Consider the following 17,500-nt stretch of genomic DNA (forward strand, 5'->3'; position numbering starts at 1 on the left):
ATTACATTTGCCATTTTCCACTTATCAGGCACTATGCCAGTTTGTAGTGATATGTTAAAAAGATTAGCCAAAGGTATGCTAAGTTCCTCTTTACATTCCTTTAACACCCTTGCAAACAGTTCATCAGGATCTGGGGATTTGTTAGGTTTTAGTTTCTCTATTTGTCTGAGGACCATGTCACTAGTTACCGCAATCGTACATAGTTTATTATCGTCCTGTTCTACATAATCTATTTCAGGAATATCGCTAGTATTTTCCTGGGTGAAAACTGAGAGGAAGTAGGTATTGAGAATTTCACACATATCCATTACCAATAGACCCCTGGCAGTCTTCAAGCTGGCACTGGACAAGCACCTAAAGTCGGTACCTGACCAGCCGGGCTGTGGCTCGTACGTTGGATTGCGTGCAGCCAGCAGTAACAGCCTGGTTGATCAGGCTCTGATCCACCAGGAGGCCTGGTCACAGACCGGGCCGCGGGGGCGTTGACCCCCGGAACTCTCTCCAGGTAAACTCCAGTGTATGATTATCATAGTGTATATGATTATCATATACACTGTGATAATCATATACACTATGATGATCATATACACTATGATGATCATATACACTATGATGATCATATACACTATGATGATCATATACACTATGATAATCATATACACTATGATGATCATATACACTATGATAATCATATACACTATGATGATCATATACACTATGATGATCATATACACTATGATAATCATATACACTATGATGATCATATACACTATGATAATCATATACACTATGATAATCATATACACTATGATGATCATATACACTATGATAATCATATACACTATGATAATCATATACACTATGATGATCATATACACTATGATGATCATATACACTATGATGATCATATACACTATGATAATCATATACACTATGATAATCATATACACTATGATGATCATATACACTATGATAATCATATACACTATGATGATCATATACACTATGATGATCATATACACTATGATAATCATATACACTATGATGATCATATACACTATGATAATCATATACACTATGATAATCATATACACTATGATGATCATATACACTATGATAATCATATACACTATGATAATCATATACACTATGATAATCATATACACTATGATAATCATATACACTGTGATAATCTATATACACTATGATAATCATATACACTATGATAATCATATACACTATGATGATCATATACACTATGATAATCATATACACTATGATAATCATATACACTGTGATAATCTATATACACTATGATAATCATATACACTATCGACAAAGTTATTTTCTTGCAACTTTTTATCAATTTCACAACATATCTCAGCCATTATATATTGAAGTTGATGACAAATGTTTTACTTAAATCATTGGTAAAGCGCTAAACCAGCTGGGGCTGCCCAGCTCCTGTAGCATGAGATCCATTCTGATTCCATCTAAGGAAAGGAAGGACAGCTCCATTTCCTTGGATCAATAGTCCCACATCAGCATCTAGGCAAGATAATGCATTATTGCAACAAAATAATTCTTGCTACACTACACCAGTAAATAAATGAAGACACAATACCGTGACTGGAACGATACACAAATAACCCGCACATGAAAGAGAGGAGCTTAGGACGACGTTTCGGTCCGACTTGGACCATTTACAAAGTCACACTAACGAGAAGTAAACGAACGAACGAATGATAGTAAGAGATAAGATAAGATAAGATTTCGTTCGGATTTTTAACCCCGGAGAGTTAGCCACCCAGGATAACCCAAGAAAGTCAGTGAGTCATCGAGGACTGTCTAACTTATTTCCATTGGGGTCCTTAATCTTGTCCCCCAGGATGCGACCCACACCAGTCGACTAACACCCAGGTACCTATTTGCTGCTAGGTGAACAGGACAACAGGTGTAAGGAAACGTGTCGAAATGTTTCCACCCGCCGGGAATCGAACCCGGGCCCTCCGTGTGTGAAGCGGGAGCTTTTAGCCACCAGGCCACCAGGCCACCGGGCCATGAGCGGGAAAGACGGGACAGATGGGAGTGTTCTTAGTTGTAGAAATAGAGCCAGAGCTTAACCCAGCAGCGAGGCGATCGTGGGACAGATATTGAGAAGAGAAATTCAGGCTCTTCTGTTGGGACTCCGGTGGGGTGAGCGGGAAGGAAGGGACATGCGACGTTTAGCGCTAGAGAAGAGTGTAGAACTGAGCCATGTCTTAACCCTAAAGCTAAGGAAGCGCTTGGGCAATTTTTCGCGCGCGCTCAGCCAAAAATCGAAAAATTATGGAAATTGAGTTATATATACCGAAAAATAGCTTAACTCTTTGGCAACACAATGGTACAAGAATTAATGTTCTAAGACGTTTCTACAAGAAATTATAGTCATTTATATCAGGTATGGTGGCGGCGATGTAGGTAGCGCGTCTGTTCTCAACCCATGTATTTTTTGGAATTTTTTCCTTGTTTTTTTATTGTTTTTTCTTTGCATTATTCTTTCTAATATAATAATTGATTATTTGGCATCATATAAGAGTAAGTGGAGCTTATCAGTAGAGTGCCAGCCAATAGGGAGCCATCTGAGAACACTCGGCAGTACTCCCCCTCCAGATGGTGCCAGGTGAAATCACTTCATTATTACGTTTATATCAGCTTATATATCAACTATACGGCTTATTTATCTATCAGAATTGATCTAATATGATATAATAAACACTATTAATAACAAACAAACATGTTATATACTCTAGACTGAATAAAATAGGCCATAATATGGCGGGAGTCCACCAGCAATATTTCGATATAAATGAGTTACTCCTCGTTTCCTCATTGTATTTTTTGGTCTGTGAGTGATAGAAAACGGTATTTTGAAGAGGATAACTGCACTAGAACATCACTTTACTTAGAAAACCACTGAAACAAACGCGATTTTCGCGAAAAAAAAAAAATTTTGAGACGGCGGGCCGGCCGGCGTTCCAGGCCTATATCTCAGAAGTAACTTTTTCACTTATTTCGCTGACCTACACCATTATTAATGACTGTATTGAAATGATTTTCACTGACAATATTAAACAAAGTGTGTTTGACTAGTTGCTGCTTCTTTTTTTGGAATATATCAAATATTTTTTATTTTGTGGGAGGCAAAAGGCAGATATTTTGGTGAATGCCAAAAAGTCTATCAAATGTATTTTTTTTCCATGATAATAAGATATATTAAATGAAACATGTGCATCCAAAAGTCGTGTCAGATGTATTCTAACGGTTGGGATTGTCGGAGGTGCCACACGAAGTGCCATTTTGTCATACCTTGCTGCCATATATGAAAAGTCATTAAATATTTTTTTTCTCTGTTGTTTGTTGGCCAATCATACTGAACTTTGTCACATTCTTCTACATATGAACCTCTAAATGTACACCAAAAATAAAAAAAAATTGGTTGAAAAATAAAAAAGTAGGCCGAAATTTTGACCATGAGCCCTAAGGCGAACGTGGGTCGAAGAAGGTACCTGTCAACGAATCCAAGGTTATTTGTAAATAGGGTTAGGAGCAGGATCATGCAAGGAGTAGAAAAGGTTGTGTTGGTTTGTGGGTCTGCGAATGTCTTCGTCAAAGAGTTAGTTAGTTAGTTTAATATGTTTATTATGCACCCCATACCCATCCTGTGGGCGGTAGTCACCACATACCCATCCTGTGGGCGGTAGTCACCACATACCCATCCTGTGGGCGGTAGTCACCACATACCCATCCTGTGGGCGGTAGTCAAAAGATTACAGAGGTACATAATTGGTCCAGGGACTGGACTCCAAAGTTTTGATAGCTGAGCAAGTTACAGAGGTAATGAACTCACAATTTACAAAGGTAATGAACTCACAATTTACAAAGGTAATGAACTCACAATTTACAAAGGTAATGAACTCACAATTTACAAAGGTAATGAACTCACAATTTACAAAGGTAATGAACTCACAATTTACAAAGGTAATGAACTCACAATTTACAAAGGTAATGAACTCACAATTTACAAAGGTAATGAACTCACAATTTACAAAGGTAATGAACTCACAATTTACAAAGGTAATGAACTCACAATTTACAAAGGTAATGAACTCACAATTTACAAAGGTAATGAACTCACAATTTACAAAGGTAATGAACTCACAATTTACAAAGGTAATGAACTCACAATTTACAAAGGTAATGAACTCACAATTTACAAAGGTAATGAACTCACAATTTACAAAGGTAATGAACTCACAATTTACAAAGGTAATGAACTCACAATTTACAAAGGTAATGAACTCACAATTTACAAAGGTAATGAACTCACAATTTACAAAGGTAATGAACTCACAATTTACAAAGGTAATGAACTCACAATTTACAAAGGTAATGAACTCACAATTTACAAAGGTAATGAACTCACAATTTACAAAGGTAATGAACTCACAATTTACAAAGGTAATGAACTCACAATTTACAAAGGTAATGAACTCACAATTTACAAAGGTAATGAACTCACAATTTACAAAGGTAATGAACTCCACGTAGGTCTGGTCACAACCATAACAAGTTACAAAGGTATTTACAGATTACAGAGGTACGTAATGGGTCCAGGGACTGGGCCCCAAAGTTTTGATAGCTGAACTAGGTACAAAGGTAATAAGCTCACAAGTTACAAAGGTAATGAATTCTGTAGAATGGTTACTTACGTTTATACATGGCTTCAATCATGAACAAATTATAGTGCAATGAGCAATTCACACTTCCACACGAAGAGAGAGGTCCAGTAGTCACGTCGTGTCTCAAGTTTGTCTATCTGCCTATCACTGAGCGTCTTCCAGTACAGATTCAGCGCAGGGATGTCTTATTGGGCATGTAGAGACTCACTTTTGGCGAAGTCTTCCAATCTGACATCAAGTACCCAGCGCAGCGCCTTGTTCTGGACACGCTGCAGTATAAGTAAGTTTGTTTTTGAAAGTTAAGACACATGTGCAACATCTGGATATCTTTATTGTAGTAGACGTTTCGCCATCCAGTGGCTTTATCAATACAGATTCTAGGACATAATAGGAAGACAGTAGAACTATATGGAAAAGATGAGGTAATCAGTCCCTCGGCAACATCAGACACTGCAACATCATGGAATCTTGGTTCAGAGGACATCTACAAGACCTTCTTCACGGCTGCTGCAACTAACCCATCTCTTTGGGAAGGACCTACTTCCACTGGGGAATTCCGCCTACCAGTGACTTTGCCCTCGTCTGCTGCCCGTCCCTATCCACTGACGCCTATATGACAGCCAGTCTTCTTGTCTTTGCTCCAGACTCTCCTCCACCACGATGCTGTGAACACTAACTCCAAGGCCGAGGGACTGATTACCTCATCTTTTGTATATAGTTCTACTGTCTTCCTATTATGTCCTAGAATCTGTATTGATAAAGCCACTGGATGGCGAAACGTCTACTACAATAAAGATATCCAGATGTTGCACATGTGTCTTAACTTTCATATTGTCGGTATTTTATACCTTTCTTGCACAAGTTTGTTTTTGCTGCAACAGAGAGGGCGTTAATCTTGACTACCTTCTTCGCTTACACGGACACATTCACTTTTGGCATGCAATAGCTAGTAAGGCCCTTGCGGCCCTCTACAAGCTGAAACGAGAAGTAGAGCAGGGCGGGCATACATAGGCAGGAAGAGGTAGTGGTAGTAGCAATAGTAGTAGTAGTAGAACTAGCAGTAGTACTAGTGGTAGTGTTGTAGCATTGTTCATAGGACACTCACACATGCAAGTTGTTCCATGAATCTTGCTACACTACTCCAGTGTTATAACATTGTTCATGGGACACCCACACATGCAAGTTGTTCCATGAATCTTGCTACATTACACCAGCGTTGTAACATTGTTCATGGGACTCCCACACATGATAATTGTTCCATGAATCTTTCAACACTACACCAGTGTTGTAGCATTGTTCATAGGACACCCACACATGCAAGTTGTTCCATGAATATTGCTACACTGTACCAGTGTTGTAGCATTGTTCATAGGACACCCACACATGCAAGTTGTTCCATGAATATTGCTACACTGTACCAGTGTTGTAACATTGTTCATAGGAATCCAACACATGCAAGTTGTTCCATGAATCTTGCTTTTACCACATCAGTGTTGTAACGTTGTTCATGGGACACCCACACATTCAAGTTGTTCCATGAATCTTGCCTACACTTCACCAGTGTTGTAACATTGTTCATAGGACACCCATACATGCAAATTGTTCCATGAATCTTGCCTAAACTACACCAGCATTGTAACATTGTTCATAGGACACCCATACATGCAAGTTGTTCCATGAATCTTGCCTACACTTCACCAGTGTTGTAACATTGTTCATAGGACACCCACAGATAAGATAAGATTTCGTTCGGATTTTTAACCCCGGAGGGTTAGCCACCCAGGATAACCCAAGAAAGTCAGTGAGTCATCGAGGACTGTCTAACTTATTTCCATTGGGGTCCTTAATCTTGTCCCCCAGGATGCGACCCACACCAGTCGACTAACACCCAGGTACCTATTTGCTGCTAGGTGAACAGGACAACAGGTGTAAGGAAACGTGTCGAACACATGCAAGTTGTTCCATGAATCTTGCCTACTGTACAACAGCGTTGTAACATTGTACATGGGACACCCTTACATGCAAGTTGTTCCATGAATCTTGCCAACACTACAGCAGCGTTGTAACATTGTTCATGAGACACCCATGCATGCAAGTTGTTCCATGAATCTTACCTAAACTACACAAGCATTGTAACATTGTTCATAGGACACCCATACATGTAAGTTGTTCCATGAATCTTGCCTAAACTACACAAGCATTGTAACATTGTTCATAGGACACCCATACATGCAAGTTGTTCCAGGAATCTTACCTACACTACACCAGCGTTGTAACATTGTTCATTGGACACCCATACATGCAAGTTGTTCCAGGAATCTTACCTACACTACACCAGCATTGTAACATTGTTCATGGGACACCCATGCATGCAAGTTGTTCCATGAATCTTGCCTACACTACACCAGCGTTGTAGCATTGTTCATAGGACACCCACACATACAAGTTGTACCATGAATCTTGCCTACACTATACCAGTGTTGTGACATTGTTCATGAGACACCCATACATGGAAGTTGTTCCATGAATCTTGCCTACACTTCACCAGCGTTGTAACATTGTTCATGGGACACCCTTACATGCAAGTTGTTCCATGAATCTTGCCTACACTACACCATCGATCAAATATTGTTCAAAGGACACCTATACATGCAAGTTGTTCCATGAATCCTGCTACACTACACCAGTGTTGTAACATTGTTCATATTACTCCCATACACGTAAGTTGTTCCATGAATCTTACCTACACTACAACAGTGTTGTAACGTTGTTCATGAGACACCCATACATGCAAATTGTTCCATGAACCTTGCTACACTACATCAGTTTTGTAACACTGTTCATTGGACACCCACACATGCAAGTTGTTCCATGAATCTTTCTACACTATACCACTGTTGCAGCATTGTTCATGGGACACCCACACATGCAAGTTGTTCCATGAATCTTCCCTACGCTACACCAGCGTTGTAGCATTGTTCATAGGACACCCACACATGCAAATTGTTCTATGAATCTTGCCTATACAACACCAGTGTTGTAACATTGTTCATAGGACACCCAAACATGCAAGTTGTTCCATGAATCTTGCCTACACTACACCAGCGTTGTAACATTCTACCTGGAGTCTACCTGGAGGACATTCCGGGGATCAACGTCCCCGCGGTCCGGTCCACGACCAGGCCTCCCGGTGGATCAGGGCCTGATCAACAAGGCTGTTACTGCTGGCCTCACATAATCCAACGTACGAACCACAGCCCGGCTGATCCGGCACCGTCTTTAGGTATCTGTCCAGCTCCCTCTTGAAGACAACCAGGGGTCTTCCCGTAATGCCCCTTATTGCTGGTGGGAGGCTGTTCAACAGTCTTGGGCCCCGGACACTTATTGTGTTTTCTCTTAGTGTACCAGTGACGCCCCTACTTTTCACTAGGGGTATGTTGCATCGCATGGGAAGTCTTTTGCTTCCGTATGGAGTGATTGTTGTGTGCATATTAGGGACCAGTCCCTCCAGAATCTTCCAGGTGTAGATTATGATATATCTCTGTCGCCTGCGCTCTAGTGAGTACAAGTCAAGTGCTTCCAGGCGCTCCAAGTAGTTAAGGTGTTTGATGTAACTTTTACGTGCAGTAAAGGTTCTCTGTACATTCTCTAGTTCTGCAATTTCACCTGCCTTGAATGGCGATGTTAATGTACAGCAGTATTCCAGCCTAGAAGGAATAAGTGATTTAAAAAGTACCTTCACTGGCTTAGCATCTCTTGTCTTGAATGTTCTCATTATCCATCCTATCAGTTATATAGTAGATGTGTTAGTGTCATTGTTGTGGTCCTTGAAGGTGAGGTTTTCGGACATTACCACTCCCAGGTCCTTCATATTACTTTTCCTAGGACACCCACACATGCAAGTTGTTCCAATGAATCTTGACTACACTACACCAGCGTTAGAACATTGTTCATGGGACACCCACACATGCAAGTTGTTCCATGAATCTTGCTGCACTGCACCAGCGTTGTAACATTGTTCATGGGGCACCCACACATGCAAGTTCTTCCACGAATCTTGCCTACATTACACCAGTGTTGTAACATTGTTCATAGGACACCCATACATTCAAGTTGTTCCATGAATATTGCCTACAATACATCAGTGATGAAACAATGTTCATGGGGCACCCACACATGCAAGTTCTTCCACGAATCTTGCCTACATTACACCAGTGTTGTAACATTGTTCATGGGAGACCATCATATGCAAGTTGTTCCAAGAATCTAGATACACTACTCCAGTATTGTCACATTGTTCATAGGACATCCACATACGCAAGTTGTTCCATGAATCTTTTCTACACTACACCAATGTTGTAACATAATTCATGGGACACCCACACATGCAAGTTGTTCCATGAATCTTCCCTACACTACACCAGCGTTGTAACATCGTTCATATGACGCCCATGCATGCAAGTTGTTCCATGAATATTGCTTACAATACACCAGTGATGAAACAATGTTCATAGGACACCCACACATGCAAGTTGTTCCAATGAATCTTGACTACACTACACCAGCGTTAGGACATTGTTCATGGGGCACCCACACGTGCAAGTTGTTCCATGAATCATGCCTACACTACACAAGCGTTGTAACATTGTTCATACGGCACCCACACATGTAAGTTGTTCCAAGAATCTTGCCTACACTTCACCAGCGTTGTAACATTGTTCATAAGACACATATGTATGCAAGTTGTTCCATGAATCTTGCCTACACTACAAAAGCGATGTAACATTGTTCAAGGGTCACCCACACATGCAAGTTGTTCCATGAATCATTTTATACTACATAGGAGTTGTAACATTGTTCATAGGACACCCATACATGCAAGTTATTCCATGAATCTTGCCGACACTACACCAGTGTTGTAACATTGTTCATAGGACACCCATACATTCAAGTTGTTCCATGAATCTTGCCGACACTACACCAGTGTTGTAACATTGTTCATAGGACACCCATACATTCAAGTTGTTCCATGAATCTTGCTATATTACAACCAATGTTGTAACATTGTTCATGGGACACCCATGCATGCACGTTGTTCCATGAATCTTGCCTACACCAGTGATGTAACATTGTTCATAGGACATCCACACATGCAAGTTGTTCCATTAATCTTGCCTACACTACACCATCGTTGTAACATTGTTCATGGGACACCCATGCATGCACGTTGTTCCATGAATCTTGCCTACACCAGTGATGTAACATTGTTCATAGGACATCCACACATGCAAGTTGTTCCATTAATCTTGCCTACACTACACCAGCGTTGTAATATTGTTCGCTGGACACCCATACATGCAAGTTGTTCCAAGGATCTTGCCCACACCACACCAGCGTTGTAACATTGTTCATGGGACACCCATATATGCAAGTTGTTCCAGGAATCTTCTCACACTATACCAGTGTTGTAACATTGTTCATTTGACACCCATACATTCAAGTTGTTCCACAAATCTTGCAAAACTACAACTAGTGTTCTAACACTGTTCATGGGACACCCATGCATGCAATTTGTTCCATGTAACTTGCCTACACTACACCAGCGTTGTAACATTGTTCATGGGACACCCTCAAATGCAAGTTGTTCCATGAATCTTGCTGCTCAACACCAGCGTTGTAACATTATTCTTGGGACACCCATTTATGCAAGTTGTTCCATGAATCTTGCCTACACTACACCAGCGTTGTCACATTGTTCATGGGACACCCACACGTGCAAGTTGTTCCAAGAATCTTGCCGACATAACACCAGCGTTGTAACGTTGTTCATGGGACACCCATTCATACAAGTTGTTCCATGAATCTTGCCTACACTACACCAGTGTTGTAAAATTGTTCATGGGACAGCCACACATGCAAGTTGTTCCATGAATCTTGCCTGAACTACACCAGCGTTGTAACATTGTTCATGGGACACCCACAAATGCAAGTTGTTCCATGAATCTTGCCTACACTACACCAGCGTTGCAACATTGTTCATAGGACACCCATATATGCAAATTGTTCCATGAATCTTTCTCCACTACACCAGCGTTGTAACATTGTTCATGGGACACCCTTACATGCAAGTTGTTCCATGAATCTTGCCTACACTACACCAGTGTTGTAACATTGTTCATGGGACACCTACAAATGCACGATGTTCCAGGAACCTTGCTACCCTCCACCAGTGTCGTAAAACTGTTCATAGGACACCCCCTCATGCAAGTTCTTCCCTACACTACACCTGCTTAGTAACATTGTTCATAGGACACCCACACTTGCAAGTCGTTCCAATGAATCTTGACTACACTACACCAGTGTTGTAACATTGTTCATAGGACACCCGCACATGCAAGTTGTTCCATGAATTTTACCTAAACTACACCAGCGTTGAGACATTGTTCATGAGACACCCATAGATGCAAGTTGTTCCATGAATCTTGTCGACACTACACCAGTGTTGTAACATTGTTCATGGGACACCCATACATGCAAGTTGTTCCATGAATCTTGTTACACTACGCAGGAGTTGTAACATTATTCATAGGACACCCATACGTGTAAGTTGTTCCATGAATCTTGCCTACACTACAAGAGAGTTGTAACATTGTTCATGGGACACCCACACATGCAAGTTGTTCCATGAAACTTGTCGACACTACACCAGTGTTGTAACATTGCTCAAAAGACACCCACACATGCAAGTTGTTCCATGAATCTTGCCTACACTACACCAGCGTTGTAACATTGTTCATGGGACACCCATATATGCAAGTTGTTCCAAGAATCTTGCCTACACTACAAGAGAGTTGTAACATTGTTCATGGGACACCCATACGTGCAAGTTGTTCCAAGAATCTTGCCGACATAACACCAACGTTGTAACATTGTTCATGGGACACCCGCACACGCAAGTTGTTCCATGAATCTTGCCTACACTACACCAGCGTTGTAACATTGTTCATGGGACACCCACAAATGCAAGTTGTTCCATGAAACTTGCCTACACTTCACAAGTGTTGTAACATTGTTCATGGGACACCAATATATGCAAATTGTTCCATGAATTTTTCTACACTACACCAGTGTTGTAACATTGTTCACTGGACACCCATACATGCAAGTTGTTCCATGAATCTTGGCTACACTACACCAGCGATGAAACGTTGTTCATGGGACACCCATACATGCAAGTTGTTCCATGAATCTTGCCTACACTACACCAGCGTTGTAACATTGTTCATTGGACACCCATACATGCAAGTTGTTCCATGAATCTTGCCTACACCACACCAGCGTTGTAACATTGTTCATGGGACAGCGACACACGCAAGTTGTTCCTTGAAATTTGGTACACTACACCAGTGTTGTAACATTGTTCATAGGACACTCACACATTCAAGTTGTTCCATGAATCTTGCTACACTACACCAGTGTTGTAACAATGTTTATGGGACACCCTCACATGCAAATTGTTCCATGAATATTGCTGCTGTACACCAGCGTTGTAACATTGGTCATGGGACATAAATGCAAGCAAGTTGTTCCAGGAATCTTGCCTACAATGTAGCAATGTTAATTGGACACCCTCACATGCAAGTTGTTCCATAAATCTTACTGCTCTATGCCAAAGTTGTAATATTGGTCATGGGACATCAATGTATGCAAGTTGTTCCATGAATCTTCCCCACACTACACAATCGTTGTAACATTGTCCATGGGACACCCATACCTGGAGTTTACCTGGAGAGAGTTCCGGGGTCAACGCCCCCGCGGCCAGGTCTGTGACCAGGCCTCCTGGTGGATCAGAGCCTGATCAACCAGGCTGTTGCTGCTGGCTGCACGCAAACCAACGTACGAGCCACAGCCCGGCTGATCAGGAACTGACTTTAGGTGCTTGTCCAGTGCCAGCTTGAAGACTGCCAGGGGTCTGTTGGTAATCCCCCTTATGTGTGCTGGGAAGCAGTTGAACAGTCTCGGGCCCCTGACACTTATTGTATGGTCTCTTAACGTGCTAGAGACACCCCTGCTTTTCATTGGGGGATGTTGCATCGTCTGCCATGTCTTTTGCTTTCGTAGTGAGTGATTTTCGTGTGCAAGTTCGGTACTAGTCCCTCTTGGATTTTCCAGGTGTATATAATCATGTATCTCTCCCGCCTGCGTTCCAGGGAATACAGGTTTAGGAACCTCAAGCGGGAATACATGTTCAGGAACCTCAAGCGTTCCCAGTAATTGAAGAGTCATCATGGGCTTGGCATCCCTAGTTTTGAAGGTTCTCATTATCCATCCTGTCATTTTTCTAGCAGATGCGATTGATACAATGTTATGGTCCTTGAAGGTGAGATCCTTCGACATGATCACTCCCAGGTCTTTGACGTTGGTGTTTCGCTCTATTTTGTGGCCAGAATTTGTTTTGTACTCTGATGAAGATTTAATTTCCTCGTGTTTACCATATCTGAGTAATTGAAATTTCTCATCGTTGAACTTCATATTGTTTTCTGCAGCCCACTGAAAGATTTGGTTGATGTCCGCCTGGAGCCTTGCAGTGTCTGCAATGGAAGACACTGTCATGCAGATTCGGGTGTCATATGCAAAGGAAGACACGGTGCTGTGGCTGACATCCTTGTCTATGTCGGATATGAGGATGAGGAACAAGATGGGAGCGAGTACTGTGCCTTGTGGAACAGAGCTTTTCACCATAGCTGCCTCGGACTTTACTCTGTTGACTACTACTCTCTGTGTTCTGTTAGTGAGGAAATTATAGGTCCATCGACCGACTTTTCCTGTTATTCCTTTAGCGCGCATTTTGTACGCTATTACGCCATGATCACACTTGTCGAAGGCTTTTGCAAAGTCTGTATATATTACATCTGCATTCTTTTTGTCTTCTAGTGCATTTAGGACCTTGTCGTAGTGATCCAGTAGTTGAGACAGACAAGAGCGACCTGTTCTAAACCCATGTTGCCCTGGGTTGTGTAACTGATGGGTTTCTAGATGGGTGGTGATCTTGCTTCTTAGGACTCTTTCAAAGATAGATGCAAGTTGTTCCATGAATCTTGCCTACACTACACCAGCGTTGTAACATTGTTCATGGGACACCCATATATGCAAGTTGTTCCATGAGTCTTGTTACACTACGCAGGAGTTGTAACATTATTCATAGGACACCCATACATGTAAGTTGTTCCATGAATCTTGCCTACACTACACCAGCGTTGTAACATTGTTTATGGGACACCCACACATGCAAGTTGTTCCATGAGTCTTGGTGCACTAAACCAGCGTTGCAACTTTGGTTATGGTACAACAATAGATGCAAGTTGTTTCATGAATCTTGCCTACACTACAAAAGTGTTGTAACATTGTTCATTGGACACCCACACATGCAAGTTGTTCCATGAATCTTGCCACACTATGCCAGTGTTGTAATATTGTTCGTGGCACACCCACACATGCAAGTTGTTCCAAGAATCTTGCCGACATAACACCAGCGTTGTAACGTTGTTCATGGGACACCCACACATGCAAGTTGTTCCATGAATCTTGCCTTCACTACACCAGCGTTGTATCATTGTTCATGGGACACCCACAAATGCAAGTTGTTCCATGAAACTTGCCTACACTTCACCAGTGTTGTAACGATGTTCATGGGACACCCGCACATGGAAGTTGTTCCATGAATCTAGTCTTCACTACACCACACATTGTTCATGGGACACCAATATATGCAAATTGTTCCATGAATTTTTCTACACTACACCAGTGTTGCAACATTGTTCATGGGACACCATGCACGATATTCCAGGAATCTTGCTACCCTCCACCAGTGTTGTAACACTGTTCATAGGACACCCATACATGCAAAGTTGTTACCCCAGCGATGAATAATTGTTCATGAATCTAGTCTTCACTACACATGCAAGTTGCGTTGTAACATTGTTCATGGGACACCAATATATGCAAATTGTTCCATGAATTTTTCTACACTACACCAGTGTTGCAACATTGTTCATGGGACACCTAAAATGCACGATATTCCAGGAATCTTGCTACCCTCCACCAGTGTTGTAACACTGTTCATAGGACACCCATACATGCAAGTTGTTCCATGAATTTTGCCTACACTACCCCAGCGATGAATAATTGTTCATGGGACACCCACACATGCAAGCTGTTCCACGAATCTTACCTACACCACACCCGCGTTGTAACGTTGTTCATGGGACACCCACACATGCAAGTTGTTCCATGAATCTTGCCTACTCTTCAGCAGCGTTTTAACATTGTTCATGGGACACCCACACATGCAAATTGTACCGTGAACCTTGCTACACTACACCAGTGTTGTAACACTGTTCATTGGACACTTTTTTTTTTATTATTATCACACTGGCCGATTCCCACCAAGGCAGGGTGGCCCGAAAAAGAAAAACTTTCACCATCATTCACTCCATCACTGTCTTACCAGAGGGGTGCTTTACACTACAGTTTTTAAACTGCAACATTAACACCCCTCCTTCAGAGTGCAGGCACTGTACTTCCCATCTCCAGGACTCAAGTCCGGCCTGCCGGTTTCCCTGAACCCCTTCATAAATGTTACTTTGCTCACACTCCAACAGCACGTCAAGTATTAAAAACCATTTGTCTCCATTCACTCCTATCAAACACGCTCACGCATGCCTGCTGGAAGTCCAAGCCCCTCGCACACAAAACTTCCTTTACCCCCTCCCTCCAACCTATCCTAGGCCGACCCCTACCCCGCCTTCCTTCCACTACAGACTGATACACTCTTGAAGTTATTCTGTTTCGCTCCATTCTCTCCACATGTCCGAACCACCTCAACAACCCTTCCTCAGCCCTGTGGACAACAGTTTTAGTAATCCCGCACCTCCTCCTAACTTCCAAACTACGAATTCTCTGCATTATATTCACACTACACATTGCTCTCAGACATGACATCTCCACTGCCTCCAGCCTTCTCCTCGCTGCAACATTCATCACCCATGCTTCACAACCATATAAGAGCGTTGGTAAAACTATACTCTCATACATTCCCCTCTTTGCCTCCAAGGACAAAGTTCTTTGTCTCCACAGACTCCTAAGTGCACCACTCACCCTTTTCCCCTCATCAATTCTATGATTCACCTCATCTTTCATAGACCCATCCACTGACACGTCCACTCCCAAATATCTGAATACGTTCACCTCCTCCATACTCTCTCCCTACAATCTGATATCCAATCTTTCATCACCTAATCTTTTTGTTATCCTCATAACCTTACTCTTTCCTGTATTCACTTTAAATTTTCTTCTTTTGCACACCCTACCAAATTCATCCACCAATCTCTGCAACTTCTCTTCAGAATCTCCCAAGAGCACAGTGTCATCAGCAAAGAGCAACTGTGACAACTCCCACTTTATGTGTGATTCTTTATCTTTTAACTCCACGCCTCTTGCCAAGACCCTCGCATTTACTTCTCTTACAACCCCATCTATAAATACATTAAACAACCACGGTGACATCACACATCCTTGTCTAAGGCCTACTTTTACTGGGAAATAATTTCCCTCTTTCCTACATAATCTAACTTGAGCCTCACTATCCTCGTAAAAACTCTTCACTGCTTTCAGTAACCTACCTCCTACACCATACACCTGCAACATCTGCCACATTGCCCCCCTATCCACCCTGTCATACGCCTTTTCCAAATCCATTGGAAAAGGCGTCATTGGACACACACACATTTAAGTTTTTCCATGAGTCTTGCTACACTACACCTGTGTAGTAACATTGTTCATGGGACACCCACACATGCAAATTGTTCCATGAAGCTTGTTACACTACACCAGTGTTGTAGCATTGTTCATACGACACCCACATAGGCAAGTTGTTCCGTGAATCTTGCTTTCAATACACCAGCGTTGTAACACTGTTCATGGGACACCCACTGAAGCAAGTTGTTCCATGAATCTTGCTACACTACACCAGTGATATAACATTGTTCATAGGACACCCACACATGCAAGTTGTTCCATGAATCTTGATTACACTACACCAGCATTGTAACATTGTTCATAGGACACCCACACATGCAAGTTGTTCCATGAATCTTGATTACACTACACCAGCATTGTAACATTGTTCATAGGACACCCACACATGCAAGTTGTTCCGTGAACCTTGCCTACCCTACACCAGCGTTTATATGTAACATTGTTCATGGGACACCCACGCATGCAAGTTGTTCCATGAACTTTGTTACACTACACATGAGTTGTAACATTGTTCATAGGACGCCCATACATGTAAGTTCCATGTATCTTGCCTACACTACACCAGCCTTGTAACATTGTTCATGGGACACCCACACATGCAAGTTGTTCCATGAATCTTGCTACACTACACCATCGTTGTAACATTGTTCATGGAACACCTATGCATGCAAGTTGTTCCATAAATCTTGCCCATACTACACCATCGTAGTAACATTGTTCATGGGGAACCCATACATGCTAGTTGTTCCATGAATCTTTCCTACACTACACCAGTGTTGTAACATTGTTCATGGCACACCTACATATGCAAGTTGTTCCAAGAATCTTGCTACACTACACCATCGTTGTAACATTGTTCATGGAACACCTATGCATGCAAGTTGTTCCATAAATCTTGCCCATACTACACCATCGTAGTAACATTGTTCATGGAACACCTATGCATGCAAGTTGTTCCATAA

The 17,500-nt window shown here is 41.8% G+C and overlaps 1 protein-coding gene across 2 annotated transcripts in view; it reads left to right on the plus strand.

Annotated features, from left to right (window-relative positions):
* Positions 1–17,500, plus strand: part of LOC138855066 (glucose dehydrogenase [FAD, quinone]-like) — a 510,380-nt gene that overhangs the window by 118,078 nt on the left and 374,802 nt on the right. The gene's annotated exons all lie outside the window — the stretch shown is intronic.

Source organism: Cherax quadricarinatus, chromosome 79, assembly GCF_038502225.1.
Source record: "Cherax quadricarinatus isolate ZL_2023a chromosome 79, ASM3850222v1, whole genome shotgun sequence".
Classification (NCBI taxonomy): Eukaryota; Metazoa; Arthropoda; class Malacostraca; order Decapoda; family Parastacidae; genus Cherax; species Cherax quadricarinatus.